The sequence below is a fragment of the Battus philenor genome, unplaced genomic scaffold (assembly GCF_028537555.1).
Source record: "Battus philenor isolate CCGP_79_NKW_IND1 unplaced genomic scaffold, ilBatPhil1.0.hap1 SCAF_3, whole genome shotgun sequence".
Lineage (NCBI taxonomy): Eukaryota > Metazoa > Arthropoda > Insecta > Lepidoptera > Papilionidae > Battus > Battus philenor.
Window position 1 is genome coordinate 11,686,496 of NW_027181693.1, and position 11,790 is coordinate 11,698,285.

General features: G+C 35.2%; 1 protein-coding gene across 6 annotated transcripts in view; it reads right to left on the reverse strand.

Annotated features, from left to right (window-relative positions):
• The window catches only part of LOC137927018 (insulin receptor-like), a 91,227-nt gene extending 79,708 nt beyond the window's left edge, over window positions 1-11,519 (reverse strand). For all 6 annotated transcript variants that reach the window (XR_011107728.1, XR_011107727.1, XR_011107726.1 and 3 more), the window contains exon 1: window positions 11,306-11,519. The gene's annotated coding sequence lies outside the window, so the exon portion shown is untranslated. The remainder of the gene's footprint in view (window positions 1-11,305) is intronic.
• Between the last annotated feature and the right edge of the window lie 271 nt (window positions 11,520-11,790).

Sequence of the window (11,790 nt, forward strand, 5' to 3'; positions counted from 1 at the left end):
AACTACACATTATGTAGTTCGTAATTACAAAATATTATATTAATATCAAGACCTCCGGGGTGCCGATACAGTACTTTTGCGATGCTACAAATGTAGGTGTGCGTTAGTGTTAGAAGCAAAATGTGCGGTTACTACTTTTTTTCTATCATTTAAAGTTTTGTTCATAGCTAACGAATATTATAAATAGATTATATTTAGAACTTTTGTTGCAGCTTTTGTTTATTCATCTTATAGGATACTGCAATATCAAATGCATTGTAGGCAGGACACGAAACAAACTATATGGAATAGGATGATGTGTGGTGGCCACAAAGCTTTTGTGTCCTTTTAGTAGCTATCTTACAGTCATTCTGAACTATGACAAACGCATGGTTTTTTAGAGACTTCGGGTAATAACATCAGCTGCGCTGTTCCTCTTTCGTTAAGAAAAGAATATACTGCTAAGACATTTAATAATTTATTCTTAACTAAGGGATCATACCTCTGTACGATTACAAATACATAAGAAAAAATAATATTGAATTATCTACGATCAATTATGTTGCCAATAGTGAAACGTGGTCTCTTACTTCGAACCTCATTGGCAAGCACGTAGTAGCTTAACAGACTCTTGGAAAGAGCTATGCTCGGGATTATATTCACTTTCTACGAGATAATCATAAGGAAATCCATAGACGGACTAAAGTAACCGTACCATAGCGCAACGGAATAGCGAGATGAAGTTTCAGTAGGCAGGGCAAATAGCGCGCAGAACAAATGTCTGCTACGTTCTTAAGTTTCTAAAATGGAGGTCACGGACCGGCAACTATAACGTAAAAGGTCCGCCCTCATGGTGAACAGACTTTCTTGTTAAGATCGTCGGTAAACGCTGGATGCAGATTACTTCCAATCAGTCCTATCGGGGATGCGTGTACCCAACAGTAGACGTCCTATAGTTGAAATGATGATGGTGACGAATTATGTTTGCCGCATACGCATTTATCAGCGGGCTGGCGGGCGGTGCACTTTGTTACGCGACTGCCACTGCATGTGCGAAAGTGGCTAAATATTGGTCCTTCCCTTACTTAAAAATACTCCTTACTTTAGGCGAATCTCTAAAAATAATTATAAAAATAAATCCGTTCAGATTGCCCCTGCTTACAGAAATAATTAAAGCAAGCATTATTAAACGAAATTCGAAGGAAGTCACGTACTTCGAAAAGATAACGTAAAAATATTGAGGATATGAAACAAAAATATAAATTGGGGTTTTTGTTTACCACGAGTTAATTAAAAAACAGGTACGAAAATTATTTAAAGAATCACTTACAACTTTAGTCATTCATTAAGTAAATTAAACTCTTACTTATTATCAAGAAAACATGCATTTTATTGTATAAACCAACATGAGATACAAACCTACATCAAAGAGAAAAATGAAACATTCTCTTTATTCATATTGAATTGATTGTAAACAATAATTGGATTTCCAGCATAGCAAATGAAGTTTGGATCTTGGTGATATTTCTAAGTATACATTTTGTTATAATGCTATTAAATGAAACTAGCGTATAGGTTATCTCACAATTAAACGCCAAGCCGAAATCAGGATAGGGCTATGGGTCACTCCAAAAAAATTATTAAAAATGTAAGTTACATGTTAAAATTTAAGCACCTTGTGATGTTCCATTTACTTCTATAATTACAAATTGTAATTTTCCTGTTTGTGTTTACTTTTAGGTTTTACAGTAGTCGTGTGTAAACGAGACAAAAATACATACGGCAATGGCCTAATTCTGAATGAAAATAGTACTTTTGTTTCCGCCCACGCAATTTTGGATTGAGGATGTTTTATGGTACACCATGTATACGCATATGGGGCATGCAAGTTTTTTTTATTTGGCCCCATTTTTAAGGCCTCTCGTTCTCTTATTATATTTCTGGGATAGGGACTATTTTGTCCTCGTTTCAGCTCATATACGCCCACTGCAAGATATAGGCCCCCCTGTAAAAATATCTATGGCGGGATGTATACCATAATCGCCACGGCAGATGGGTCGGTGGTGGCAATGTGGTATTATGGTACACAGAGGACGCTGGTACCCATCCCCTCGAAACTTATTTGTGAGCAGGGGCAGTCTTATATAATTAATACACAAAGTGTTTAAACGAGATTATATCTCGGGAATCGAACCCGCGACCTAAGTCGCCGCGACACAAGTCTCAGTCCTTTGCCGCTGGCTCACCACTACTCGGAGGACTGCAGGGATATTTTGTTCTTTAATAATAATTTTATTTATCAATTTTTGGTTGGTTCGCGGGTAAAATAATCATGCATTGTAAATAAAACGTTACTCTGTTATATTCACCATTAAAAAAAAAAAAAAAAAAACAACTTTAAGATAACTAAAAGGATATGAAATATAAAATGTCAAATGTAGAGTTAATGGAATATTCGCGTAACACACTTGATTGCTTAACAGGTCAATGTTTATAGTACGCATCGAAATATTACGGAGTGTGCTTTATTTATCATTACTTATCTTAACATACACTTTGTAAACGCTTACGGCCGATAAATTTTCTTGGTTGACAAATTTTCACTATGGCTTTTGAACCGTGATATGATTATATCGATGCGATGATGATTTAGAATACTGTGGAATGCCGAATAACATACATAATCACCTTGGGCGAATTGTGCACTTGTCTGCTGTCACCAAGTAGTCACCTATGCCCCTTGTTTTCTAATATAACACTATGACAATCTAAATGATTTAAATGTGATTTATACATCATTATATTTAATTAAGCATTGGGACTATCTGTTTTATATGCTTAATATAAAACTAGTTAAGTCCAACTTCCAGAAAGAAGTTGAGTGTGGGATTCAGGGCAGCGTTTGGGACTACGAAAATCTCATCCAATATCGCCCAGTACCTAAAGACAAAAATCAACAATCAAAATGTGTCACACAATCGCTTACACAAGCTATGAAGGTGCTCGAGATTTCTCTCTAAAACATAGAGATTAGTACAGAAACGAAAGTAAGCGACATTGCCCAGCAAATTGTTGAGTTGAAAGTGGCAGCGAACTGACCACATAGCGCGCAGAACATACGGCTGCTAGAGCCTTAAGATTGTAGAGTGGAGACCACCGACGGGCAAACGCCGCGTAGGACCCACAAGGTGGACAGATGATCTTGTAAAGGTCATCGGAAAATGATGGATACTGGCCGCTTGTAACATTTCTCACTGGAAATTTATAGAGGAGGGGAAAGTCTAGCGGTGACCGCCCTGCGGCTAAAATGACTAAAATTGAGAGATTTAAGTTTTTTATATGGCGCCATTTAAAAACATTTTTTGTCAATTTCTTAAAGTTAGCGTTCGTTTTTGGCTCCGGAAGAGTCTAATCATCATCGTATTCATTGTGGAGAGAGTAGTGTCCTTATATTGGGAATATTAAAAGATCTACACCTAAAAACAAAGACATATTGGAATAACGTAACACTTACACTTACGTACAACAATTGTACTCGTGATGTATGGTGTGGTGTCAACAATTTTGTCGTTATGACGTATTGATATATTTCTGTACGTTTAATACATACTCTACAGGTTTGAGGAGGCAGGGTACAAATAACGCGTAACATAAACTTCATCCCTGGTACCTAAATTTGAAATCACTCTCAAGAGCCGTGGGACACTGATACTTCAATTACCGGATTGGATGGCATTGATTGATTGCATTAAATTGAATAGCGTATGAACCTAATTAGTTCAAGGTGTTTGTCATAAAAATAACTATTATCCGGAAAGAAAAATCACATCTACAAATTAATAAAATTAGAAAATTATTAAATTAGCAGGATCTTTAGTTGAAAAGGGAAACATGGAAGCATTTAAGAGAATTTTTTTACAACAATATTAATAGTAATTTAAGCCAGGTGTAGTTGTGATTACAAATTCAAAAGTTTCGATTGTACTCGAAATGCTGCTTAGGTGTTTGATGTTTTGTTAGACATATTTTAAGCAGCGGTAGTCCAGAAGGAAAGGACAATAAATATCGATACAATCTTATATAATTCATACTTTGTGCATTAATTCCATTTGGTTTCCACTGCTCACAAATAAGTTCCAAAGGATGTGCAGCAGCGTACTTTGCGTACCATAGTACCACACTGGGATCGCCAACCCGTCTGCCAAGCGCAGCGATTATTGTATATCCCCATATATATCTTTAGGAGGCATATGCCTTGCAACAGGCGTTTATAGCCTGAAAGACGAAGAAATATTTAGTATTCCTATTCTATGAACATACTTTTAATAAAACAGTTCCAAGTAATGTCAAGGCCAAACAACTTTTCGATGTTATTTTCGGTACATTGTTTGTTAATACTTTAAGGTGTAAATTTACGCAGTACGCGGTATTCTTTTCGTGCGTCTTGAAACGTAACAATGTAAAAAATTACACCATATTTTTTAATATGGCTCCATTTTCCATGTTCAAAAGTCGTTGCACGTAGATATTTGTTTCGGTTCCTATCTCAGCTCTGTCAGTTTAGTCACTTAATATTAGAAAATCATGTATTGCAGGAAACGCATAAACATCTACAATGCGATTACATACAGGGTAGTTAGAATGGAAACCTATTCAGACTGTTACCTTTTCAGCGATTTACACCTTAAGCTTGCTGTAACATTTCGCTACTATTGCTATGGTAAATGCCTTGCGCCGACTGATACCTCTTATAGTTCGTCATTAACGGCATAGCCACGGTAACTATTCGCTAGATTTCATGGATCTCATGGATGAATAGTTTTTCGAGAAAAGCAAATTGAGCTGAGAAGTATTTGTAATGATGAAATTTGTTGTTTATAATTAAACTCGAGATCTAGAGGACGCTCACTTTATGATGGACGGACCAGTGAAAGCCCTACGGAACTGCTCCTATGCTGCGATCTGTTCATGCAAAACACTTTGATGAAAGTAAAATGGGTTATCACAAAATTGCGACGACTCCTATGTGAAAATTTATAAACTAAGTAAGAGTCTCCACTTAATCATGCCCTTTCTTTTCTTTAATGACGGAACATTTAATCCATCTCGCTATTCGACTTCATATCCTCACCTATGCGAACGACTCCCTCGCATCTATCACCCAGAAGCCAAAGGTACGCGTGTACTCACAATTTACAAAAATCGGCCGGTGGAAATTATGGCTTTTGACATCCATTTTAGACCAATATAAACCGTTGAAAGTCCACCACTAGACTTTCTCATAGATTTACAATAGGAACACTCCCAAGCGGCCTGCACACAGCATCCACTGCCGATGTTTACAAGGTCGCTTGTCCACCTTTTGAGTAACAGAATTATATAATAAACTAAAACCAAAATAATGGTTCAAAATATTAGCATTTTATGATCGTATAATAAAGTTAATCAAAACTATCACACGCTATTAAAATTTGACCATCTATTTTGACTTCTATTTAATTTTTTTAGTTTTATCATTTTCCCGCCAATATTATATTTTATATTCTAGTAATAGTAAAATAACGTGAGATGTAAAGCCCAAACAGCATTAACATAATTATGGCGACGGGTATACCTATATAATATTCTAATGTAAGAATAAATACAGCATAATTAACTTCTTTGGATCAAATACGTTAATTTACAAAAGCGAAAGTTCCATACAGATAGATACAGTGGTAAAGAGACTAATAATTAATTACAAAATTAATTTAGTTGAGGTTGCCAATAAAAGGAATGGAAAATTGTCTGTTTGCGACCTATACAAGCGACGCACATCTAGACTTCCACGTAATTTTCTAATCAAAGCAGTAGAGCAAAGAATCTGAGGAAATCCTGTCTGGCAGCAAATGTTTAATCTCAGAAAAAAGATTTAAAAAGTAACCAGAACCATGTAGCATAGCCATGTAATTTGAAAGAGAACTAAGTATTTGCACATATAAACCTTTAAAAGATAATTAGTCTTTAGGTATTTGGTTAATAATAAAAACGATGTACTATGACTACTAGTTTGCTTGTCAATGTAGTATTTTGTATACTGAAATGACAGGTAGAGATGTATATTATTGCTAATCACTCTACAAATTTTATTTATTAAATCATGTTAGCCGATGGTCGCCGACTGCAAGGTCTTCCCTGAAGATCGTCTCCATGACCGGTCTCGCGCTGCCCGCGTCCAGCGACTTCACGCGACCTTCACTATGTCATCGGTCTACCTAGTGGGGGGCTTACCCACGCCACGTCTACGGGATCGTGGTCGCCAGCTAACAACCTTTTGCTTTTACTACGAGCGATTTGCCCCGCTCACTGATACTTTAGACGAGCAATTCTTTGAAATACGTCTGTGACTTTCCTTTCCTGGTTCTTTCAATTAAAGGTAAAATTATATAGACAAACGATTTCGACTTATTAATATATTTCATTTTACGCAGTTTATGTACTATAAAAGCATGTGTTTATATTTTTGTATGTATTACGAACGTGTTTTGTGTTATAAGGTAGTATATGTATAAACGTTTTCAATAACTAACAAAAGGACCAATGTTTAGCCACTTCCGCACATGCAGTGGTAGTCGTGCAACAAAGTGCACCGCCCGCCAGCCCGCTGATAAATGCGCATGCGGCAAACAATGCGAATTACACAACTACCACCGTTAAATCACTCAAAACGTGCTTCACGCCTCCACGGGCCAACTTCAGGAGTTATGTTACACCGATTAGTGCCAAACACAGAGTCCTCTAAGTGGCTGGCGGGCGATGCACTTTGTTGCACAACTACCACTGCATGTGCCGAAGTGGCTAAATATTGGTCCTTTTCTTACTGAGGATGGACTTCCGCAAAATAACGCCTGATTCCATTAAATATTTTCAATAACTGTCGCCATTCAATGGTTGTCTGGAAGAAATCGCGTGTAGCGATAATACCGCCCCTTATTGCATTATTATTATGTTACTGATGTGCAATTAAGAATAAATAAATAAACAAATGAAAACTACATATAAGGTACGTTAGTGTGACTTGAGCATAATTTAAACATCAGTGCAGATGTTCTTAGAAAGCTAATTAAGTCCTTATACAACACCTCGTTCTTATTACATGACCGCGTTCTCAATATTATATTATATATTAATTTTGCCTAAGAATTATTTTCTTCGATTTCAGCCATTTGTAAAGAAAAAAACATGTAACCTTTAAAACTTTCCGTACATTAAATAAAAGGCCGGAAGAACATTCAAGTTTAAAAACAGGAAACTAATTAAATATAAAGAGAAATAAATAATCCAATTATAATCTATATAAATAAATAAAACTGTACTGTCTGTTTGTAATACTGTAATATACACGGCTTTTTCTTACATGCATATGAACATTTATACAGTAAATATACCCAAAATATTATTTTTTTACTTTTGTCTGTTTTCCTATCTGTATTTTCCTTTTTTTACTTATACTGGCAGGTGATTGATGTAATAACTTAGGCTACTGTTGTTTTAGAAACTTTCTTAAATGAAAAAAAACTAAATAAACCAAAGGATTTTTTTGTTAATTATCACGCAGACGAAGTCACGAGCACAGCTAGTTTACAATGGAAAAAAACCTATTAAATATTATTTATTGCGTGTAATTAGTGTAATTATTTGTTTTTGCAATGAAATAATGAAAATCAACATTTATGGAACAAGCGAAAATGTTTAGACTATAATTTGATTTAAGCAGTTGAGATAAATGACTGTCCTATAATAAAAAAAGGTACAAATTAAATAGGAAAAACCAACAACAACGCACAGGCTTTTGGTGAAACGAAACGACATACATACATACATATGTGCTTTCTACAAATCGTTTAGAGCAGTTTTTCCCAACGTGGGGCCCATGCCCCACAGGGGGGCAATTTGATTGTTACTTGGGGCAATTTGATTGTTACGTGGGGCAATTTGAAAAAGGATTTTAATCCTTTCGCTTTAATATAAAATTATATATGTTACACAGGGGACCGTAAGAAATTTAAAAAGGGTTAAGTGGGTCATGCCACAAAAAAGGTTAGGAAAACTGCTTTAGAAATTTTTCGAAAAAAGAGTAGGTATTACACGTGTCATTGTGTCTTATCATTAACGGTTAATTATAATTAGTTCACTCAAATACATAAATAATTTAAATAATATATTTCCATATTTTTATCATATCAATTCAAATTGATGTAGCAATTTAAAAAGCGCTCATTAATTATTTAATTATAATACATAATCAAGTTCTTATCTATAATTGTCAATATCTTTGTACATCGTACATCTTTTTAATTTTTAAAAGTCAAAGAAGGTAAGAAAGAAGATATAAGATAAACCAGTAATTCATCATGCATAATTATTTAAATATCGCAAATTAATTTTAATGTATCCTCCTAGAATTGCATCTGTACATAATCTGAAAAAATGTGTTTATTGTTCTAGTGTTACTTATTGGTATTAATCGACTCCGTGGGTTTGAGAGGACGAGGTGGCGATGGCGCATAGACTAAACATCGTTTTCGTTAACGAAGCTCGAGAGTTTCCTGAGAAGCCTCGACTCGGACCGCTGCATACTATATTATTATCGCATCGGGAGACCGCCCGCTTAGATCGCTTGGGCGGACGCTACAAGTGACTTGGCACAACGGTCCTGACAGGGAAGCTCGGCTTGAACTTGAATACAATGCGATCCGAAATTAATTGAAAACATTAAAAAAATGTGTTTTCTGCATCCTGTAATTTTCTTTATTTTATTATGATTATAAACCGTCATAATAATATTTTTTTAACTCCCGTGTTACAAGAGTAAACTTTCTGTAAACGAGAGACTGAAAATTATACCGCAATGGCCAGATTTGAAAGCAAATAGCACTTTTGGTTAAAACCCGTACTCAAAAATTATAGTACATCTATACAAAATATTTTATTTGTATATGACATGGTTAAATAGATTATTTTTCTACAATGGTATTATTTTTCCGAAAATCATATCAGGAAGTGACTTACCCTATTCCTTCTAAAACTATGTAGCAGTAGTCGTGCAATAAAGTGCACCGCCCGCGTTGTTACACCGATTAGTCGCACACTCGGTGTTTGGCACTAATCGGTGTAATAATACTCTTGAGGATGCCCCGTGGAGAGGTGAAACACGTGTTGAATGATTTGACGGTGGTAGTTGTGTAATTCGCATTGTTTGTCGCATGCGCATTTATCAGCGGGCTGGCGGGCGGTGCACTTTATTGCACGACTACTGCTACATAGCGGAAGTAGCTATATATTAGTCCTTATCTAACTAAACTAAACTTACCCTATTCCTTTATTTCAACGTTGATTGGTTTAGGGAACGCCATGTACATTTAGAAAAAAAATCCATAAGATATATTTAATTTACGACATTCGAAAGAAGAGTTAGAGAAGATATAAATCATTATCAAGATATGGAAGATCATCTGTACAAAGCTTCAACTGGCTCAGTCTCGTCGTCCAATACATCGAAACTGAGCGATGTGTTATTGACGGAAGAGACTAAGCAACTTCTGAAACAAGATTTGGCGCGTAAACCACGTTTTATATTAAACCACTCTTTTGAAATAACAGAAACCAGAATCGAAGAGGTTTTGTTGGTTAAATATCTCAAAAAAGCATGTCTAACCCTACATTCTGAAAGTTCATTATTTACATCAACTAACATAGAGTAACCAAATCTTCGTGCTTTAACCAACGCTATTTTAATAGGCGCGATAAATTAATCTATTTATACCAAACATCAGCACTGCTAATATTACCAATTTACCATTCAGTTGACTTAAAAAATTGTTGTATAGTAAAATATTTAATACAACTAAAAAGAGCTACAAATAGCTAAAGTATAATTTGTAACTAACCATCCATTTCCATATGCTCTCAATTATTTGACAACGTAAATTTTATATTTCCAGTGTCAAAATCGCTTTTTATCTTTTTCTCTGATATCTTGTAAAAAAGCCGAGTCAATTTTCTCATGAAAACTTAACTTGCCTAAATAAGTTTTATTGTAATAAATTAAATAACAATAAAACTATATGTAAACAAACACTGACTTCGTCAAACACACTTTTGTCATTGTTGAATTTGTAATAAATTTGCTTTTAAAAATTTATTGCCTAGTGGCTGTTGTGATTGTCATGCTTTTCATCGATAACAAACAGCTTCACATATGTTAAATAATAAACAACTTTATATTTTTCTACATAATAATTAATTCAGTGTGTATTTTATTTAACATATTTACATATTTTTTACAATATCTTATCAGATTATTTATTGCTGGTGTTTTATTTAAATCGTAACGAAGATTAAGCTCAATTAATAATAAACAATAAATAATCTATGGCTTTTTATTTATGTTTTATTTACAATACTTTTTGTCGTTAAGATTTTTTTATAAAAGTACAGCCTTGATGATAAAGTTTAATTGTTTTCTATCACACTTCATATTATATATATATATATATTGTCAAACAATCTTACGCGTGGAAGTTTCTTTTATTATGAGCAAATGATCAAATATTGATATAATAAGACGCAAGTGATAAAATAATGTACTAATTCAAAAAGTTATAAGTTTAAACGAAATACATTCCCAAATTAATGGACGAAATACAATTGGCACATACATATTTATTTATATGAACTACATCCGGGTGCGTATAAATATCAAAATACTGTTTAACTACTGCGTCGATTACACATACAGGCGCCATTAGCTGTTGCATTGGCTTTTTTAATTTATCATACCCATCTTTAATAAAAGATTTAATAATATATAATAGAATCATTTAAATAAGAAAAACTAAAGACAATTTTTTTTAAATTGAATATTGCTCTTGTGAATAAATATTTCCAGAACTTTTGAACTCATTAATAGTTTTGGCATCGAAGCACTTTAAATAAAACATTAAAAATAAAAGGCAATGCGCATTTTCAGTACTTTTTTCTTAAATCCGTGCTATTACATAATAATATGAATTTGTACAGACGGCGTCGTGTTTACGCAGAGACTAGTATGGTAAGGCAGCGCTTCACGGCTTCCTCAAGAGCGCGATGCCGCTGCGTGGAAAAGGGCCAACCCGTTGTTTACACCACCGCACCACGTGGTGGCCGATTGATGCCCGCAATCACGTGGTACCCTTCGAGTCACACCTGCACACTACGACGGAGATGTAAATCTACGCTACCGTACCATGCACCGAACTAGATAAACCTAGCCGTAATTAGATCGAAAACTAATATGAAACGCTACCTGAGCTCGGCGCCCGCCGTGGTTGCCTGTTTTTCTTGTATCACAATCGTTTATTTAAATCACTAATAGGACTATGATGAACGTTTTATAAAATTAGTAAATTCGTCACTGGCACAGATCACTTGTTGTTGTATTTTAACAATAACAAACAACACTGTATTGTAAACACAGCGCGCGATACGAAGCGGACAACATATAGACTAGTTATCACGGACGACGCGCGTAAACGACTGGTGTACGAGGGAAGAGGCGCGCGCGGGGCCGTGCCGTCGACCCAGTCGTGGAATGCGGCTCGCCCGTTCTCGCGTGCTTATTTTTTTGATCGGTCCGGTAGGGCGCGAGGGGACGCGAATGCCGCAATGCTCGGTTACGTCTTGACGCCCGGGACCTGAACGAGGAATTATACCCGAAACCTTATTTTTTCACAAACAAGCAAGGATCCCTATCAGCCCTTCCACGTAGTGTTTCAAAATTATTTTATAATA